This window comes from Gracilinanus agilis, chromosome 5, assembly GCF_016433145.1.
Source record: "Gracilinanus agilis isolate LMUSP501 chromosome 5, AgileGrace, whole genome shotgun sequence".
NCBI classification, from domain to species: Eukaryota; Metazoa; Chordata; class Mammalia; order Didelphimorphia; family Didelphidae; genus Gracilinanus; species Gracilinanus agilis.
Genome location: NC_058134.1, coordinates 292815322 through 292836740, shown reverse-complemented (window position 1 = coordinate 292836740; position 21419 = coordinate 292815322). Strand labels below are relative to the sequence as shown.

The 21419-nt window shown below is 40.3% G+C and overlaps 1 protein-coding gene across 1 annotated transcript in view; it reads right to left on the bottom strand.

Moving 5' to 3' along the window:
* NCKAP5L (NCK associated protein 5 like) overlaps window positions 1–189 on the bottom strand; it is a 67569-nt gene extending 67380 nt beyond the window's left edge. Inside the window, exon 1 of the mRNA XM_044679723.1 lies at window positions 111–189. The gene's annotated coding sequence lies outside the window, so the exon portion shown is untranslated. The remainder of the gene's footprint in view (window positions 1–110) is intronic.
* Between the last annotated feature and the right edge of the window lie 21230 nt (window positions 190–21419).

Genomic DNA, 21419 nt, shown 5'->3' with positions numbered 1-21419 from the left:
GGGGGGGGGGGCGTCGGGGCGGAAGGCCGCGCTGCCACGAACGCGTTAACCCGCCAGGGTTGGGTCTCCCGCCAGCCTTCTCCAGCAAGACCTGCGTGGTCGGGACTCACCGAGGGCTGGGGCTGGGGCTGGGGCCGGGGCCGCGACGGGCCGAATCCACTGAGTCCATGACGGTGGCGGTTGCGGCAGCAGCAGCGGAAAGGGAGCGAGGGGCGGAGGAAGGCAGGGCTCAGACCGCCGCCTGATGTCAGGGCTTTAAAGGGGCCCGCTGGTCCCACCCCTGGCCGCCCCGAGGCCGCCCCTAACACCGGCGCAGCCAATCCTCGCCCTCCTCCGGGACGCAGGCCCCGCCTCTCGCCACTGCCAGATGTTCTCGGCCCGAGTTGGGCTCCCCGCTACCCCCACCCCTCTCAGCCGCGCGCGCCGCTTCCGCCCATCCGGAGAGACGCTGCCCGCTAGCCTAACCGGCCTGGTCCACCTTTTCCTATCCTGGTTGAATGGCTCTGGGGCAGGGCTGGGGGCGGGGAAGCTCCAGGCTGCGCGTGGAGACGGGCGTGTCCCTCTGTGTGCACACCTGCATGCACGTGTCTTTGTCAGCCCTAGTGTTTGCATCTGCAGCACGACTTGGGACGACTCTGGGCGTGATGCATATTGAGATTCCCTTCTCGGCCGGCCGGCCTCGCGTGCCTTCAGAGCCAGCGGCGCCCGGCCGGACCGCCTGTCAGTTTCGTTTTTGTTATTTTGACGCGGCAGACTGATATCAACCAACATTACCGTGTACTAAGGCGGATCCAGAAAATGTGGACCTGAAACAGGAGAGGGGCTGCCAACTGGCTTTTACCTGCCCCAGATTTTATTTTATATTTTTTGTTGTTCTGCACTCGACAGATATTTACAAACATGGCCAGAAGGGGGAAAAAATGCTGTCTTCATTTTATTATATTGCTCTGCAGTCCAGTGACGTTTTGTGACCTCATTTGGGGTTTCCTTGGCAAAGATATGGAGTGGTTGGCCATTTCCTTCTCCAAGTCTTTTTATAGATGAGGAAACTGAGGCCAAAAGAGTGAAGTGACGGCTAGATCACCTTTAAACTCAGATCTTCCTATCCTATTTGGATAGAGTTCCCCTATCCAAAGAACTACCCAACTTAAAAAAAAAAAGTTTATACAATAAAGAGATGTTGAAAATTGTTATCACAAAATAAAATAACTTTTAATAAGGAAAAAATTAGGGGGCAACAGGGGGCAGTTAGGTAGCTCAGTGGAGTGAGAGTCAGGCCTGGGGTTCCAAGGTGGCCTCAGACACTTCTTTAACCCCAGTTAGCTCTTAGGCTCTTCTACCTTGGAACCAAAACACAATATTCTCTCATTCTCAGACAGAAGGTGAAAGTTTAAAAAAAAAAAAGTATATACAATAGTAAATTTAATACATTAGTCCCCAAGTTGTCCTGCTTGTCTGTGTCTTCCTCTGGACTTCCTTCTGTTTACTTCCCTGCAATCAAAAAAGTTTCCTTGATTCTCTTAAAAAATTTTTTTTTCCTTTTAAAATCACTATCACTAGCCCCTTCTCTCTATGCCCGTATTCTGTTTACCAGGAAAAAAAAAAGACTTTCTTAAAACAAACATAGGTTGAAATTCTTAAATCTTTCAAAGTTTTTCATTATCAAATTTTATGGAGTTTCTGCCTGGGCCCCAAGGTCCTAAGCTGCACTGTGTTCTGTAACCAGGCAGGAAATGTTGAACAGTTTCCATCCTATGGAGTCTGACTCTGGCCTCTTCTTTTCTTCAGCTCATGAAAACCTCTGCCCCAGGGCACTAGGGATGATTTTATTTAAGTCCAAGCCTTAAGTCTAAATTTCAGGAAAAGGACAGGTAATGTGTTTCTTACATATTAAAAAAATGTTAAACATGAATGAATTAAACAGGATTCAGTAATTTGGTTTATTACTAATATTATTTAGGACAACTAAGTGGTAAGAGTGGGTAGAGCACTAGGCCTAGAGTCAGGAAGATTTGGATTTAAATCCAGCCTCAGATATTTACTAGCTATGTGACCCCAGGCAACTCAAATGCTGTTTGCCTCAGTTCCTCATCTGTAAAATGGGGACACACTGGAGAAGTAAATGACTAACCATTCTAGTATCTTTGCCTAGAAAACCCCACAGACATTCATAGATCCATGATGAGTTGGACACAGCTGAATAACAACAAATTGTTAACAATCTGATAGGAAGCTGATACTTAAACCTCATTTTAGCATAAAGCAGTTTACAAGACTACACATTGAGAATTTTACATTTCATCTCCCACTGCACTATCTAAATCTCTCCTGTGACATGTCTGCTGGTAAAATGGCCAGATTGGAACCAGTCTTCTTGTTGGTGCTTATCTTCTCTGAAAAGAGAAATTCCCCTTGCCAACAGACAGTTTCACTCGAACTCGCAAGGGGAAGATAGGTCCAGTCCTAGTTATCTCCATTTTTTAAAAACCTTTACCTTCTGTCTTAGAGACAATACTCTATATTGGTTCTAGGCATAACAGCGGTAAGGGCTAGGCAATGGAGGTTCAATGACTTGCTCAGGGTCACACAGCCAGGAAGTGTCTGAGGCCATATTTGAACCCAGAAGCTTTCATTTCTAGGCCTGGCTCTCCATCCACTGAGCCTCCTAGCTGCCCCTTCTATCCATCTTAAGAACTGTATTTAGACACCCACTCAGAGTGTCTGAAGCAAATACAATGTAATAAAGACAGTCCAAGGCTCAGAAACAAGCTCATCTGTTTCAGTCAGTACTCCATATAGAAATAGCTTTTGTCTGTACATATTTGAATTAACTCTCAAAGTCTTAGACACTATTATCAGTTAAGTTTTCTGCAATTTTTTCCCCAGTTAAATTTCCCTACTAAGTTTAACTGCATTGATTTAGTTTGTACAGACTTTTTAGTTCCATATAATTACAATTGTCCGTTTAATCCTGTGATCTTCTCTATCTCTTGTTTGGTCTAGATCTCATGCTTTGTCTGTAATTGTGAAAGGTATTTCCTTCCCTGATCCTCAGTTTACAACATTACCTTTTATATCTCAAATTTATATTTACTTGGAGTTTACAATGGTATATACTATAATTTATTCAAAGCAGCATTTGAGATTTCCTAGCAATTTTTGTCAAATAATCCTTACCTTAGTATTTGGAGTGTTTGGGTTTATCAAACCCCATGCTACTATCTTCACTTGCCTCTGTTCCTTGTGAACTTCATCTACTCCACTGATCAACTTTTTGGGTTTTTTTTTAAAACCATTATGTGATAGCTTTTTTTGGATGATTACTGTTTTGTAATAAAGTTTGAGAATATAAAAGGAAGACTGAGAAGTTTGGGTCTAAATGATGGGGAACAAAGAGTCTCTGTAGGAAGACAGACGATGAAAACAACATTCAAGGTCTGTTATTATAGTTGCTATGTATAGGATAAATTGGAGGCCCTGAGATGGTATCTCTGTCAACTTTCTCACATTTCTTCTTCAAGACTGAACCACAGTGCCAGTTTTGAAATCTTTGGCCTTTATTTGGTGAGCTCTACATGGAGAAAAAAAGTTAGCATATCAAACTTCTAGGTTGAAAACCTGTTAGCTTACTTTCTCATAATATGTGGATGTTTCCAAATAACCAGAACCTTCCAGCACATCGAAAACAATTAAATAACTGAAACCTTAACTTTCACTTCTCATAAAGATGTTTGCTGTTATTTATATAGAATATTCTAATTGATAGAATATTGGAATCGGAAACTTGGTTCAAATCTTGCCTCTGACACTAGATTCCTGGCTATGAGCAAATCACAACCTCTTTGGATCTCAGTTTCTTATTTATAAAATGTATATCTGTAGAATGTAACTCATTAGGCTGTTATGAGATTCAAGAAAGGTAATAGATATAAAAGCACTTGGCAAAATTTGAAGCACTATATCAGTTGTGATTATTAAAATGCAATATCTTCCTTTTTTCCTAAAAATTTCAGTAGTTATGCCATTAAGGTCTACCATAGAAATTCTTTAAAAAATTTAAATAATCATTGATTTTGTTTAAAACACTTACATTTCCCAGTGTTTCCCTTCCGTTCTCATATATTTTATAACCTTTACAAGGGGCTGAAAGATGTTAATAACAGACAAGTCTGGTGGCTTTGTTTAATTGTGTTGATAATCATTTGGTAGATGGCATTTCAGAAAGCTACATACTCTTTTTTTTTTAACCCTTGCCATCTGCCTTACTGTCAATTTTAAGTCAGAAGAGCAGCAAAGGCAATAGAAATTAAGTGATTCGCCCAGAGTCACACAGCTAGGAAGTGTCTGAGGCCAGGTTTGAACCCAGGACCTCCCGTCTCCAGGCCTGGCTCTCTATGCACTGAGCCACTTAGCTGCTCCTATAAACAGTATTTCAATATGATCAAGTACCTTTGCAATCTTATGTATTTTACTTTTAACATTATTCAGTGTGAGGGCTCCATAGGCTTCATCAGACTGTGCCTTGTAATAAGGGAATTAATCTAGTAGGTAATAAACTAGTTGTAGTAAGGGGAAAGCAGGTTAAGGGTGATAAGGTAGTTGTAATAGGAATTAAGGCAGGTAAGGTTGTAATAGGGGACAAGGCACTGTGGATATGGGTTTGTGGATCCCTAAGGCAGTAAAGTGGATAAGGAGGGTACAATAGTGGAGCAGAGGGAGAGGATGAGGTATTTTAGGTAGGCAGCTGCAGCAGGGAGACACAGACTGGGTATACAGGTTTGAGACAGAGACACTGTGGAGAAACAGACTGAGCCCTCCAGGTAGGAAGGGCACTTCTACAGACAAAGGTTAGGGTCAGCCTGAAATGGCTTGAAACTGACTAGAGGGCTTTCTAGTCAGTTTCTCAGGTTCACAAAGAGTCCAGAGGAAGAATAGGGATTACCACTTCCTCTCAAAATGGACGCCTCCAACTCCCTCAGGACCCAGAGAGAAAGTTGTTCCTTTCTCCCCTTTTTCCTCTCTTATCAATCAACTAATGAATTAGCCAAAGGTTTGATTAAGTGATAAACAGGGTTTATTGAGTTAAGGGTTGATTGTAAAGGACAGAAGGATACAAGGTAACTCTAACAGCTGCCTAGGGAAAGCTTCAGGTGGGGGGAGGGAGACAGGAATGTGAGACTGAGAAAGGACCTGCCTAACTCATCCCTGAGAAGTTTTGTTGCCTAAAAGGGGTAGGAAAGTTGGATACAATGATTCAAGAGATAATTTGTATTAAGGGAAGCCCTACTTGACTACGGGAAACTAAATCTACAAAGTTTGAAAGCTATCACCCAGATCCACCCTCCTTTCAAAAACCCACAGAAATTCAGGAAGGGAAAATGATAATTGGAATAGGGAAGGTCAGGGTGATCCAAAGGAAATACCTAAGCTAACAAATCTTAAGAGAAAAGCTGCAGAATAAAGGTCAGATTTTCAGTCCAAAGACAGAGCACAGCTGACCCTCCTACCCTCATTGAGTCCCCAGCATCAACTGCCACTAGTCAGGGTTCTAAACCCTTTTCAACTGTCAGAAATTCTACAGTAAGGCTTTGCAGGGTTAATATGCACCCTTTTGCACTACATTTTGCCCATTTTCTCTTTTCTAAATTTGCATCTTGCAACATTTAGTGGTTACTAAAGTCTAAGGGATTGCTACTCTTATTTTAAGCTAAAATTTAACTAAGCTCTTATCCCTAAGTTTGCAAAATAAGAAAAAGGGTTGCTATCTCCTAAACTATGCTAAAACTAGACTAAGCTAAACTAAGATGGGTTATGGTAAAGGCATAGGAAAAGAATGAGGATTTAAGTTTTGCAAAAAAATTTTGAACAGAAAGGAAAACAAAAGTAAATTTAAACATTCACAAACATTCTTAAAGCTAACATTTGCTAACTAGAACAAAGTAATGAATTCTATCTATATATCTATCTAATTTTATGAACTAACAAGAAGAAATTAACTAAGAAAAAAATTTTGCAATCTAAGCTCCTAAATTCTATTTCACTTTCTAAAGTTAGTGTATGAATAGGTTAATACACTTATGTCTATGTTAGAAATGTTAGTAAGAATAAGTAATACTATAATTATTTGTAAGTCTATTGGTCAAACCATAGACTTGTGCTATGTACAATATTTATAAAGAAAATTTAGAAAAATCTGTCCCTGTACTAACTTACCACACTAACTAAACTGTCCCTGTGTGTTAGTAAAACTTATTGCTGAGGGTTAATAAGCAAAATTACATATATACATGAAGTGTCAGGTGATTTGAGTAGAAGGTGTCTGAACCAAAGTAAGAGAAAATTCTGTACTAAGGCAGACATGCTCTTCTCTTTAAGTGTAAGTTTAGTGTTTCACATGTAGATGTGAAGTCAGGAAAATGTTTTATGTATTGTCTAGTGTGACTTATCTGTGTAATGATGTGTTACATATTTACTCCACAGGAATTCTTTTGCAAAGTGCATGTACTGCTTGGATGAAATCTAGTGTTGCATGCAGTGAGAATTCTGTTGGGTGTAAGTTATCTCCTTCAAATACATGTGTCCAACGCTGATCCGATGCTCCTCTTCACAATGTGGATGTCCTTCTTACAATTGATGGATTGGGTCACGGATGTCTTTTGTAGTTCTCAGTTTTGCTGTCCTTGTGAAGATCTGCGAAGTCAGCAATGCCTCGCTTGTGTCGTTTGATGTTATCCCACGCTTGTCATCTTGCACTGGAACTGATGTTCTAGTGTGTTGACTTGGGTCAGGAACAAAGTTCAAATGTTATCACACATAATTAATTTTTCTTCTTTCTTTTTTCTTTGCGGTTTAATAAAGATGATTATAGGTAACAAAAGAGTTCGTGATTATGTCTTTGTGCTTTTATTTATTCGTTGTCATCATTTTCTAGATCTGGGATTGATTATAAATCAAATGTTTCTTCTTCTTTCATTGATCCTTTTCCATTGTCATACTTGTTTACAAATGATTCTTCTAAGTGATTGGGATTGGGATAATCATTTGGGTATAAAATTTGGTGTAATATCTGATTGTTTCCTGGCTCTTGGTCTAATTCTGGTTCTGATTCATGCTCTGATTGTTGTTCTGATTGCTGCTCTGGTTCTATGGTCTCATGTATAGGGTGTGGACTTTCTGAGGACTTATTTGACTGATCGGTTGGTGCTAGTTGATCTTTGTGCTGTATAGTAACTGGGTCTCCTGCTTGTTGTTGGGACATGTCTTTTGCTGGCTTGACATGGGTAACATGGAACCAAGGATCCTTTCCTTTAATTTTGATTACACTCGGAGTAGTTAGAATTATTTGGAATGGTCCAAGCCACTTGGGCTCTAACAGACTTCCTAGCGAAGTTTCTGGTGTAAACATAATCTCTGGGTTGGAAGTTGTGTAGATTAAAATAAAAAATAAACTCTTTGATGTATCAAGCCTAATTTATGGAGTTGATTTAATCGTTGCTTGAGTAATTTAATATATTCATAGAGTTTGCATTCCATACCCAGGTGTGATAATTTGTGAATGCTTTGAGGTGATTTGCCATGGAATGGTGGATGTCCATACAGCATTTTGAACAGGGAAACGTGTGTAATGCTGTTGGTTTGGCATCTTAGGTGGAATAGTGCCAATGGTAATGCATCAGGCCATTTCATGAGATTCTGTACATATTTTTGCTACTAGATTCTTCAAAGATTTATTCAGGCATTCAATCTGCCTGCTGAACTGTGGTCTAAATATCAAGTGAAAATGTCGTTTGACTCCCAAGGTTTCATAAACTGTAGCTAAAATTTTATTCGCGAAATGGGACCCAGAATCTGATGTAATATGTTGCAGAATAGAGAATCTAGGTATCAATTCTCTCAGTAAGATTTTCACAACAACCGCTGAGGTGTTACGTTTTGCTGGAAAAGCTTCTGGCCATTTAGTTAATCTATCCACTATCACTAAAGCATATCTATAACCTTGACTCCTTGGCATTGTGATGTAATCAATTTGTAAGCATTCAAATGGTGTATAAGCTAAAGGTTTTCCTCCCAGACTGTGGACTTTTGTAATTGTCTGGTTGTAACGCATACAAATTTTGCACATCTGTGAAACTCTCAGAGTAACTTCATATATGCCCCTTGCTACTGTCAGAGGCCTAAGACACAAAAAAGAACCAAGCCCCCCGTTTTAGGAGCTTGATATTTTAGCCATTTAGATGGTGTGGACTGCACTAGTCATAAGGGTTTGGCACATATCAGGTGGAAAGATAGCATTACGAAGCAAAAAAACCACCAAATTACAAATCATGAGACTTGGATTTAAGTCTCCTCTCTGTCACCACCATCTTGCTATATGATCTTGAATAAAATATTCGAAAAGCCCTTAATGGTTTATAAAGCTCTTTCTTCTCAAAAAGAAAAAAAAAATTGGAAAAAAGGTATAAGGTCTGAAGTGCAAGTATTATAATTCCATTTTATAAATAAGCAAATTGAGACTTAGAAGTGGTTCATCATAGTGCAATTCAGTCCATCAGACAATTCTTTTTTTTTAACCCTTACCTTCCATCTTACAATCTATACTGTGTATCGGTTCCAAGGTTGAAGAGTGGTAAGGGCTAGGCAATGGAGGTTTAGTGACTTGCCCAGGGTCTCACAGCAAGGAAGTATCTGAGGCCAGATTTGCCAGGACCGCCCATTCCTGGGTCTGGTTCTCAATCTACTGAGTCACCCAGCTGCCCCCATGGGATAATTCTTGGTATCTTTCTACTTCAGTGAAAAAAAGGAAGGGAGAGCATGCTTTTTTGAGGCTTGTACTTTTTCTGTATGTGCTAAACACACATGGAGTTTAAACAGCAACTTTGAGATAATCCTGAATTATTTATTCCAGCTGTACAAATACCTGTTGTTGGAATGAGGCATAACCATTGCTTTTACATAGCTCACACGTAGTGGAATTGCTGTCACTTCATATGGCAAGTTCTGTGGGGCTCACTTTGCAAGTTCTCTTGGTTGCTTTACCTGGACTTAGGATCAGTTGCCCAAGAGGAAAAAGAATAGTTCCCTCAATATTAGACTCACAGCGGTAATGTATCAGGCTATGAAAAAGGACCTACTAGTTATTTGCTGCCCTTCCAGGAAGCTTCAGTCATTTAAGGACCTGGAGAGAGGTGATTTCAAGTACTATGGAGTTCATAGATGGTTTATCCATTGGTGACATTGGATAAACACAGAACACAAGGGACATAATATCCCAAACCAAATTCTGAAATGAAATGTTGCTGTTTGGGCTGTACAAAGAAACACAGAGTGGAATGGCCTGGATATCTGAGGAAGAAATAAATATATTTTGCTGTACAGACCACAGCCAACCCCAGGGAGAAAATATAGTGCAATACAGATGACACAATTGGTAGAATTGGACTAAAATGACCTGGTGGCTAAAGTGGGGGAAAGGCAATACTAAGCAAGGGGGAGTCCTGGGAACATTGATTTTGATATTGCCTAAGAACTCTGCTGAATGGATGGCTTAAGACTCTTTATGTGGGATTTAGGAGGTCATTAAGAACTGTGACATGTAGACTTTGTTGAGACTCTTTAAGGCAAGGCACAGTGGGAAACACTCGAAAGGACAATGCTTGAGCCTCTCCAACATCTTCAGTGAGCTGAATGGAATTGAGGATAAGGATAGATTTGCCAAATGCACCCGCAGTGGATTTGCTGAAGGGAGAGGGTTATGCTGCATTTATTTGAAAAGAGAGAGCTTTTACTCTCACTCCAGGACAGGTGGCATCTCTCTCTCTCTCTCTCTCTCTCTCTCTCTCTCTCTCTCTCTCTCTCTCTCTCTCTCTCTCTCTCTCTCCCTCTCCCCACCCTATCTCTGTCTGTGTCTCTCTTTCCCCTTTATTTCTTTGGAAATTACAGAGNTCTCTCTCTCTCTCTCTCTCTCTCTCTCTCTCTCCCCCTCTCCCCACCCTATCTCTGTCTGTGTCTCTCTTTCCCCTTTATTTCTTTGGAAATTACAGAGAGGATCCATTGGAAAAATGGCAACACTTAGCCTATTTAAAAAATTTGTTTCTCCTTTTTGTTACTACTGTTGGCATCCCTTCTATAGTCACACATCTTTCCTATCAAAAAACAACAACAACAACCACCTTCATTTTACCCATTCTTTTCTTTTTAGTCAAAATTTTCAAATGAGTATCTATACTTTCAATATTTCCATCCCTATTTCCTCCTTTCTTATGGCCCTACAATATGACTTCCACTCCTCCATCCAATTGAAATTAGAGTCTCCAAGATGACCAGTGACCTCTTTCTTCTCAAATAGAATGATCTTCTTAAGAAGTTGTCATTTTGGGGGGCATCTGGGTGGCTCAGTGGATTGAGAATCAGACCCAGAGACAGGAGGTCCTGGGTTCAAATATGATTTCAGATACTTCCTAGGTGTGTGACCCTGGGCAAGTCACTTAACCCCCATTGCCTAACCCTTACCACTCTTCTACCTTAGAACCAATTGATTCTAAGACAGAAGGTAAGGGTTTAAAAAAAAAAAGAAGTTATCATTTTGTCTGTTACATTTGACCCTGTGGATCAGTCTGCAGTGATTTCAGATTTAATAATATCATGGTATTCCTCTGAAGGGTTGAGACATTTTCCCATAAACTTTTACTAAAGCTAGTCAAAGAGAAGAGGGGAGGGGAAATCTAGGATAGCAAGTCTGGGGGGTCACTTTACACTTGTTTGGTATTTTCTATGACATCCTCTTCCCTGATTTCTATGACATTGTCTTAGGAGCCTATTCCTTTCTCTCTGACCAGCATCTCTCAGCTTCTAAAAATTCATCTCCCTGTTGTGCTTCTGACTCTCCTGGACTTTGCCATCATGACTCAGGAACCTTCTCACCCTGGAACATCTCTTTGACATGCCAGCTCTCTTCTTCCATTGGTGAGTTCTTCCTGAAGATCTCCATTTTGGAGACAGGCCCAGACTGGCTATGCTTCATTTCCCACTACATTTCTGACTCTCTGGACTTTGCCCACCATACCACCATGTAGGTACTCTCTCTCCTTTTCTTTTCCTTCCTTCCTTCCTTCCTTCCTTCCTTCCTTTCTCTTTCTTTCTCTTTCTTTCTTTCTTTCTTTCTTTCTTTCTTTCTTTCTTTCTTTCTTTCTTTCTTTCTTTCTTTCTTTCTTTCTTTCTTTCTTCCAAAACTCTTAGCTTTTGAAACTGATTATCCGTTCTAAAGCAGTAAAGGCTAGGCAACTGGGGTTAAATGACTTGCCCAGGGTCACATAACTAGGAAGCATATGAGGCCAGATGTCTCCTTCTGTCTCCAGACCTCTCTCTTCATCTACTGTGCCACCTAACTGCCCCATAGGTATTTTTTCAACCTCCCTTTCCCCTCCCACTTTTCAGTTCCCTTTTATGTAAGATTTCCCCCTATTTGAATATAAGTTCCTTGAAAGCACTTGTACTTGTATTTTTATCTCCAGGGGGTTGTCCAATTCCTGGTACATAATAAGCACTACCCTCTACACTCAGCTCTTTAGGAGTTCATCCACTTTCTGAAATTTTATTGTTACCATTTTGAGATTGACTTCCACATTTATATCTCCAGACCCAATTTATTCCCTGTACTGTTGGCTCATCATGTCAGTGAGTCACTCAAGTCAGTTGCTTCTTCCTTCTAAATGTCTTTTTTTCTGTTTTCACCTTAGCTCAGGTGCTTCTCCCTTCATACCTGCATGACTGCATTAGCTTCTAACTCCTCTGTCTACATCCTCTCCTCTCTACTCCAGTTCATCACTTTTTTCATGTCTATCAAGAACTTGCAGTTCTTCCGAGCTGCTCAACCAGTAATTCAAGACTATACTTTGAGTCAGGCCTAGCCCAGGTCCACATAGTGATTCAGGGTCTGGCTTAGAATTCAATGGGCAATTTGTGGATAAATGTGATAAGAAACACCTTTACTTAAAGTAATATTAAAAAAGGATATGATTCTAATGAAAGGTTATTTCTCTGCTGCTAAATCAGAAAATTGTGTCCCTGAAGGGCAGTGAAAATTCTGCTAAACCTTTAGTACAAACTCTCTGTAGGATGGGCCTTTTATGCCTTAGGCAGCAAGAAAATCAAACCAATGATAATCCCAAGAATGGCCTCCCTACAGGTAGACCAGTCAGGCTTACATAAAAAAAGTGCTACTCCTGCCATATCCCAACTCTTGGTGGCAAAGTCCCAATAATTCTCTAGAGAAATTTTCCTCACTAAAATAGTCTTAAAACAATTCTGGCTTCAGGAAGAAGCCTATATAAATGGCACTTGAGGAGGAGCTTAATACAATCATTTTTTTTTATTATTTGGAATCAGCAGATAAGAATTTTATTATACAAAGTCAATGAGTATTTATTAAACACGTCCTGTATTTTTTAAACATTTATTAATATTTATTTTTTTGAAAAGTTAATATGGTTACATGATTTATGCTCTTACTTTCCCCTTCACTCCCCCTCACCTCCCCCACATAGCTGATGTGCATTTCCACTGGTTGTAACATGTGTCATCCATCAAGACATATTTCCAAATTGTTGATAGTTGCATTGGTGTGGTAGTTTCAAGTCTACATCCCCAATCATGTCCTCCTCAACCCATGCGTTCAAGCAGTTGTTTTTCTTCTGTTTCCACTCCTGCAGTCCTTCCTCTGGATGTGGGTAGCATTCTTTTCCATAAATCCCTCAGAATTGTCCTGGGTCATTGCATTGCTGCTGGTACAGAAGTCCATTACATTCAATTTTACCACAGTATATCCGTCTCTGTGTACAATGTTCTCCTGGTTCTGCTCCTTTCGCTCTGCATCAGTTCCTGGAGGTCTTTCCAGTTCACATGGAATTCCTCCAGTTTATTATTCCTTTGAGCACAATAGTATTCCATCACCAGCATATACCACAATTTGTTCAGCCATTCCCCAATTGAAGGGCATAACTCTCATTTTCCAGTTTTTTGCCACCACAAAAAGCGCAGCTATAAATATTTTCATACAAGTCTGTTTATCTATGATCTCTTTGGGGTACAACCTCAACAATGGTATGGCTGGATCAAAGGGCAGGCATTCTTTTTTTTTTTTTTCAGTCAATAACCATTTATTTATTTATTTATTTATTTTTATTATTAGACATTTATTAATATTCGTTTTTAATCTGTTTACATACTTTATGCCCCCACTTTCCTCTTCACCCCCCACTCTCCCCCCACCCATGGCCAACGCACATTTCCACTGGTTGTAACATGTGTCCTTGTTCAGGGTCTATTTCCCATTCATGTCCGCCTCAGCCCATGCATTCAAGAAATTGTTTATCTTATATGTTTCCTCTCCTGCAGTCCTTCCTCTGAATGTGGGTAGCATCTTTACCATAAATCCCTCAGAGCTGTCTTGTGTCATTGCATTGCTGCTGGTACAGAAGTCCATTACATTCGATTTTACCACAGTATATCAGTCTCTGTGTACAATGTTCTTCTGGCTCTGCTCCTTTCGCTCTGCATCACTTCCTGGAGGTCTCCCCAATTTGCATAGAATTCCTCCAGTTTATTATACCTTTTAGCACAATAGTATTCCATCACCAACATATACCACAATTTGTTCAACCATTCCCCAATTGAAGGACATACCCTCATTTTCCAGTTTTTTGCCACTACAAAAAGCGCAGCTATAAATATTTTCATACAAGTCTGTTTATCTATGATCTCTTTGGGGTACAAACCCAACAATGGTATGGCTGGATCAAACGGCAGGCATTCTTTTGTAGCCCTTTGGGCATAGTTCCAAATTGCCAGCCAGAATGGTTGGATCATTTCACAACTCCACCAGCAATGCATTAATGTCCAAATTTTGTCACATTCCCTCCAACATTCATTACTTTCCCCTTCTTTCATTTTAGTCAATCTGCTAGGTGTGAGGTGATACCTCAGAGTTGTTTTGATTTGCATTTCTCTAATTATTAGAGATTTAGAACATTTTCTCATGTGCTTATTGATACTTTTGATTTCTTTACCTGAGAATTGCCTATTCATGTCTCTTGCCCATTTTTCAATTGGGGAATGGCTTGATTTTTTATACAATTGATTTAACTCCTTGTATATTTGAGTAATTAGACCCCTGTCAGAGTTTTTTGTTATAAAGATTTTTTCCCAATTTGTTGTTTCCCTTCTGATTTTGGCTGCATTGTTTTTATTTGTACAAAAGCTTTTTAGTTTGATATAATCAAAATCATTTATTTTATATTTTGTGATTTTCTCTAACTCTTGCTTGGTTTTAAAATCTTTCCTTTCCCAGAGATCTGACAAGTAAATTATTCTATGTTCACTTAACTTATTTATAGTTTCTCTCTTTATATTCAAGACATTCACCCATTCTGAATTTATCTTGGTGTAGGGTGTGAGATGTTGATCTAAACCTATTCTTTCCCATATTGTTTTCCAAATTTCCCAGCAGTTTTCGTCAAATAGTGGGTTTTTGTCCCAAAAGTTGGGCTCTTTGGGTTTATCATACACTGTCTTGCTGATGTCACTTACCCCAAGTCTATTCCACTGATCCTCCCTTCTGTCTCTTAGCCACTACCATACCGTTTTGATGACTGCTGCTTTATAGTATAGTTTAATATCTGGTACTGCTAGGCCACCTTCCTTCACTTTTTTTTTTTCATTATTTCCCTTGATATTCTTGATCTTTTGTTATTCCAGATGAAGTTTGTTATAGTTTTCCCTAATTCAGTAAAAAAGTTTTTTGGTAGTTTGATAGGTATGGCACTAAATACGTAAATTAATTTGGGTAGAATGGTCATTTTTATTATGTTAGCTCGTCCTACCCATGAGCAATCAAGTTTTCCAGTTGTCTAGATTTAGTTTTAATTGTTTGGAAAGTGTTTTGTAGTTGTTTTCGTATAATCCCTGTGTTTGTTTTGGTAGATTCCCAAGTATTTTATATTGTCTAGGGTGATTTTAAATGGTGTTTCTCTTTCTACCTCTTGCTGCTGTGATGTGTTGGAAATATATAGAAATGCTGATGATTTATGTGCATTTATTTTGTATCCTGCAACTTTGCTAAAGTTGTTGATTATTTCTACAAGCTTCTTAGTTGATTCTCTAGGACTTTTTAAGTACACCATCATATCATCTGCAAAGAGTGATAGCTTAGTCTCCTCCTTGCCTATTTTAATACCTTCAATTTCTTTTTCTTCTCTAATTGCTATTGCTAATGTTTCTAGTACTATGTTGAATAATAGAGGTGATAATGGGCATCCTTGTTTCACTCCTGATCTTATTGGAAAGGCTTCTAATTTATCCCCATTGCATATAATGCTTGTTGATGGTTTTAGGTATATACTGTTTATTATTTTTAGGAAAGGTCCTTCTATTCCTATACTTTCCAGTGTTTTCAATAGGAATGGATGCTGTATTTTGTCAAAGGCTTTTTCAGCATCTATTGAGATAATCATGTGATTTTTGTTTGTTAGATTGTTGATATCGTCAATTATGTGGATGGTTTTCCTAATGTTGAACCATCTTTGCATTCCTGGTATAAATCCCACCTGATCATGGTGGATGATCCTCTTGATCACTTTCTGGAGTCTCTTTGCTAATAGTCTATTTAAAATTTTTGCATCTATGTTCATAAGGGAGATTGGTCTGTAGTTTTCTTTCTCTGTTTTTAATCTACCTGGCTTTGGAATCACTTAATACAATCATTAAAACCTCCGGATTCAGCTTAAATGCCATCTCTGCAGGAAGTTCACTCCTCTTAAGATAACCTTCTATCTGGGGCAGCTGGATGCTTCAGAAAATAGAGTGCCAGGCCTGGAAATGGGAAGTTCTGAGTTCAAAGCTGTTGTAAGGAAGATTAGGTAGTAATTAATTAAGGATTAATGTTAACTTAGCAGGAGGGCTGGAGCATTCTAGGATGGAATGAAGGGGCAGGAAGTGTGGGTGCCCTGAGAGAGAGACTCCATTAGTGGTGGGCAAACTGTTGCCAGCCCAGGGAGATCTCAGATCCTGCTTCCTGATTTCCTTGCGATCCTGAGTGCAGGTGGATTTCCAGCAAGAGGAGAAGACCTACAGAGCAGAACCAAGCAGAGGAGGAGTTTGAGACCTCGTGGACAGCACCTCAAGTTCACTCACTCTACTTGGTATCTTGGACCACCTAGGATTTTGGCATCCTGTGAACCTCTTTGGAAAACTGTGAGAACCCTCAAAGCCACCCCTCCGATCCACAGCTGTGCTGTTCAAGTCTGGCTGGTACCAGGTTTGAATCAGCTTCCTAGAGACTGCACTGCTCCTTGGGCCCTGCCTGCTTAGATCACTAGATTAGAGTAGGGAAATCCTCCCCTTGCCCCTGTGGGTTTGTCTTTTAGGGTTTAAGTATAGAAATCCCTTTCCCACCTTTATTTTAGTTAAATATAATTAAACTTGTTAAAACTTTACCTGCCTGTTGGGGTTCAGTCTCTGGCCCAGTGGTGGCAGTTGATCAACAGCCATTTCTGTCAGTTAGCAGCAGCTTAGCTGTGACCTCTGGTCTCTCTAACCTGGTCTAGTCTGTCCTAAACCTCAGTGTGTAAACCCACAATCATTTAGATTTATTATAACATCCCTGGTGTCTCCATTATCCATTATCATTTCTACAAAGCTGACTTCAGACACTTCTTAGCTGAGTGACCCTGGGCAAGTCACTTAACCCTCATTATCTAGCCTAACTGCTCTTCTGTCTTGGAACCAATACTTAGTAATGAGTCTAAGACAGAAAAAGATTTAAAAAAAAGAATGCCTTCTATCTATTCTGCCTATCTTATAGAATTCCTATTTATAGGTTGCCTCTTAGTAGAATGTGAGCTCCTTGAGAGCAGTGTAAGAGGGAGATTTTAGATATTTTATAGATATATATTTAAAGTGTGGCTGCCAGGAATCAACAATTCAGATTGATTCCGTAATTAAATAGACCCAAGTCAGGATCGGGTTTAAGGTAGTTTTTTTACAATTAGGAAGGTAAAAGGTAGGTAAATAGAGAGAGGGAGAGGCTAGTCCAGGCCTGTAGAGGCCTGGACTGAGAGAGAAGGTTAAAAGGCTAAATAAATCAGGCTACAAGCCACAAGGCCTAGCAATCAGATAGGCCGGAGCCTACTTAAGGTAGAGTCTTGGAAAAACGCCAAGGTAGGCCCAGGAAGTCAGCCTAACTTACCCACGTGACCATTCAGAGTAGACGCTGCCTGAGGTCTCATCTGAGATCCTTCAGCACCAAGTTCAAAGCGGGAACTCCCTTAGCAGGAAGTTACCAACATACTTGAAGAGATGGTGTCTCTTGGTCACTTCCCGTGGGTCCACCTCTAATTCAAGTGGACAAATGGCAGCCTCTGCACTGATTTTGTTACTTATTGTCACGTGTGGGTAACTCATCCCCCTCCCCACTAAGGGAGGTGGGGACGACATCATCTGGGGTAGGTAGAGTTTTGACTATGAATGGACTAGAGCTAATTCCATGAACACACTTTTGTTATTCTAGGAATTTTGTTTTATGCATTTAAAATATTATTATTTAAAAACATTATTTTTAATTTAAAACATTCTTATTTTGAAATATAAAAAAATTATTCTTATTATTTTAATTTTAAAAACACCGTTTTGAGAAGAAGGTCTGGTTCCTTTGCTGGGAGATTCCTTCTGAATCGCCAGCAAAGGTCTCCTTGAGGGCTCCTTTTCAAAATATACTGTGTGAGTCAATTTTGTGTTTCTCCAGGAGATGAAGAAGATGAATCATCCCTTATTGGAGTATCGGTCAGTCGGAAAGGATGGGGAACAAATAGATGCACCAGGATCTTTCTACGTTCTGACTCAGAGATAGATTTCATTTATCATCCTGCAGCTTGACACAGGAAGCTCTTAAATCAATTCCCCAGCTTTAGGCTGGCTCTCTTGTGACAGCTGCCGAAACCTTTTCAAATTCTGCGAGCTATTCGGAATGGTGTGGGGTCAGTGGCTGTGTCCCTCCAAGGGAATTCCTTGCACTCTACAGATAGCAAGGCAAGGCGCTGGGCAGGAACACGCTGCCAGACCAGACTCCCTTGGCAGACAGGCTCTATGGCTTCGCCAACCAGCAGGGCCAGCCTTGGAGGTTTCTGTTCCCACAGCCTCCACCCTAGAGAGAGTCTTCTGCATACCTGTCAGGCTACAGAAGAATCGGTGCCTTCAGTCCCTCTTGTAGCACCAGGATCATTGTTAGATAACACTTGGAGATCTCATTCAGAGGGGTAGCTGGGTGGCACCGAGGAGAGAGTGCCAGACCTGGAGCCAGGAAGGCTCATCTTTCTGAGTTCAAATCTAGCCTCAGGCACTTACTAGCAATGCAACCCTGGACCAGTGACTTTATCCCATTTGCCTCAGCTTCCTTATCTATAAAAAGACCCAGAGAAGGAAAAGCCAATCACCCCAGTATCTTTGCCGAGGAAACCCCAAATGGGACACAACTGAAAAACAAGGGAATAACAAAAATCTCATTCAGAGGGACTTAGGACAAAGAATGCTTTCCACCTCCAGAGAAAGAATTGTCAGAGTCAGAATGTGGATGAAAGCAACGCTTTTTCACTGGTTTATTTGGACATGTTTTGGGGTTTTGGTTTCACTTACAAAAATGAACAACATGGATAAAAAAAAATCTAATTCAGAAGCTGACTGTAGTTCACTATTACCTCTTGGAGTCAATCTAAACTCAGGGCTTTTTTTTTTTTTTTAAACCCTTACCTTCTGTATCAGAAATCTATACTAAATATCAGTTCTGAGGCAGAAGGTAAGGTAAGGTAGGCCTGTGTTGGTGAACCTATGGCACACGTGCCAGATGGGGCCGTTCCCCTCCCCCTCTCCTGAGGACATTTCTCCCATCACTCACCCCTCTGCCCAGCAGCTTAATGAGAGTGCCTCCTCCCTCCCCTGACTGGGGTAAAGTGGGGGGGCTCACATGTGCCTCATTTCACCCCAATTGCTAGTCCTTCCCACTCTTTTGCCTTGAAACTGATACTTGTGAGGGTTGTTCACCATCACTGGGCTAGACAATGGGGGTTAAGTGATTTTCCCAAGGTCACACAGCTAGGAAATATCTGAGACCAGAACTGAACCCAGGACTTCACGGAGCCACTTTTCTTTTTAAATCAACTTCTTCATTTAGACTTTCCTCCAACTTCATTTTCCTCAGAGCTCCACTAGGTAACCATCTATTTATTTATTTAAACCTTTCCCTTCCATCTTAGAATTAATACTATGTATTGGTTCCAGAGCAGAAGAGCAGTGAGGGCTAGACAAATAGGGATTAAGTGACTAGCTGGTCATCTAGCTAGTAAGTCTATGAGCTGCCCTCATTATCACTTTAGTTTTATTGCTTTTGTACTGATCATTTTCCTCACCTGAGACATCTCTTCCCTCAGCTCTTCTCATCTTCTCCCCTATCTACTCCCTTTCCCCAAATCTTCTTCCAAGGAAGCATTATGTCAAAGAAGTAAAGGCGCCCAGGGCCATGGGAAAATCAGTGATTTGCATCACATCCTCTAAAGCAGCAGGATCAATCCAAAATTGAAACTGGAGCAAAGATTCCTGTGAACTGCATTATTGACTTTGAAAACCACATACTAGTGGGCAGCTAGGTGGCTCATTGGTCTTAAGATGGGAGGTTGTAGGTTCAAATCTGACCTCAGATGTGTCCTAGCTGTGTGGTACTGGGCAAGTCAACTAACTCCCATTGCTAGTCCTACTTTTCTGCCTTGGAACCAATACACAGTATTGATTCTAAGATGGAAAGTGAGGGTTAAAAAAAAGAGAAAATCACATACTAACATTATCAATAGTTTATTGTATTTATGCTTATTTTGTTAAATATTTCTCAATTACATTTTATTATGATGGGGCAGCTACGTGATCCAGTGGATAGAGTGCTGGAGTCAGGGAGACTCATCTTGAGTTCAAATCTGGCCTCAGACACTCACTACCTATATGACCCTGGGCAAGTCACTTAACTCTGTTTGCCTCAGTTTCCTCATTTGTAAAACAAAATAGAGAAGGAAATGGCGGACCACTCTAGTATCTTTGCCAAGAAAACCCAAATAGGGTCATGAAGAGTCCGACATGGAAAGCTGGGATTATACTTATTCCACTTTGGATTCCCTGTAATGTTTATAATAGACGCTTAAGAAATAGTGGTTTTTTTTTTTGAATGAATGTATCCTAATGAACTTATTAATCACCAAGCATTTTTTCAGTGCCATCTCTCTGAGACTCGTTGTCCTCAGTGTCTTTGTACTTTAGGTGTCAGTATATTAATCCAATATGAGAACACCCTCTACCCATTAAGAACCACAAACCATTTATAATTTAGGCGAAGCTCAGAGTTCTCCGAGGCTGAGAATTGTGACTTAGTACCAATAGTTAGCATTTATATAGCACTTTAGGTTTACAAAGTGCTTTACAAAGTTTCTCTTTTGATCTGCACAACCATCCTAGAGGAATGGGTTCTTATGGAGTACAAATGAGGAAACTGAGATACAAAGAGGTTAAGTGACTTGCCTAGGGTCACACAGCTAATAAATCTCTGCAGCAGGATTTGAATTCAAGTCTTTCTAGACTTAGAACCAGCAGCCCTCGGTTGGCTACACTGCCTCATATGTTGTAGTTTGTTGGCTAAATGAGTGAGGAACTTGAGAGGATTGGACTTGAAATTCCCTTTGAATTCCTTCTTGATCTAAGGTAGTAGATTATTTTTATTTTTCTATTAACCATTCTCATTTGCTCTGCCTGCCCTCCACTTTCCATCTTTCCCCCATACTTTTGATGTTTCTACCTCTTCCCTCTTCATACCTCCCAGCCTCTCTTTCCCCCCACTCTCCATGTGGCCACAGTCCTAACTGTCTTGAGTGTTCTTTTTCTGATGTCTCGGCCACAGTTTCCATATCTTTCTCTTTGACTTTGTAGGGTGGAAAAGCAAGCATAGAATTCTGTTCAGAATGGCCTGATTGCTAGAAAACAGGAACGATTGCAATTCCTGCCTGATAACGAAGTAACCAAGACCTCTGGACTGGAGTTTCCAGTGCATTCTGCTTCCCTTCAAAAGGGTGGAGACAACAAGGGATTTTAGAAGCTAAATATTTCCTTAATCATCCCATTCTTTGGAAATCCTGAAATGACTTTTTAATTCAGGCTCCTTAGGCTTAGTAGAGGGACTGAAAAGAGATGGTGCAGAGGATACTGCACCAGACCTGGAGTTAGAGAGACCTGAGTTCAGATACTTACTAGCTGTGTGACCCTGGACAAGTCATGTAACCCTGTTTGCTTCAGTCTGTAAAATGAGCTTAATAATGGCATCTATCTCCAAGGACTGATGT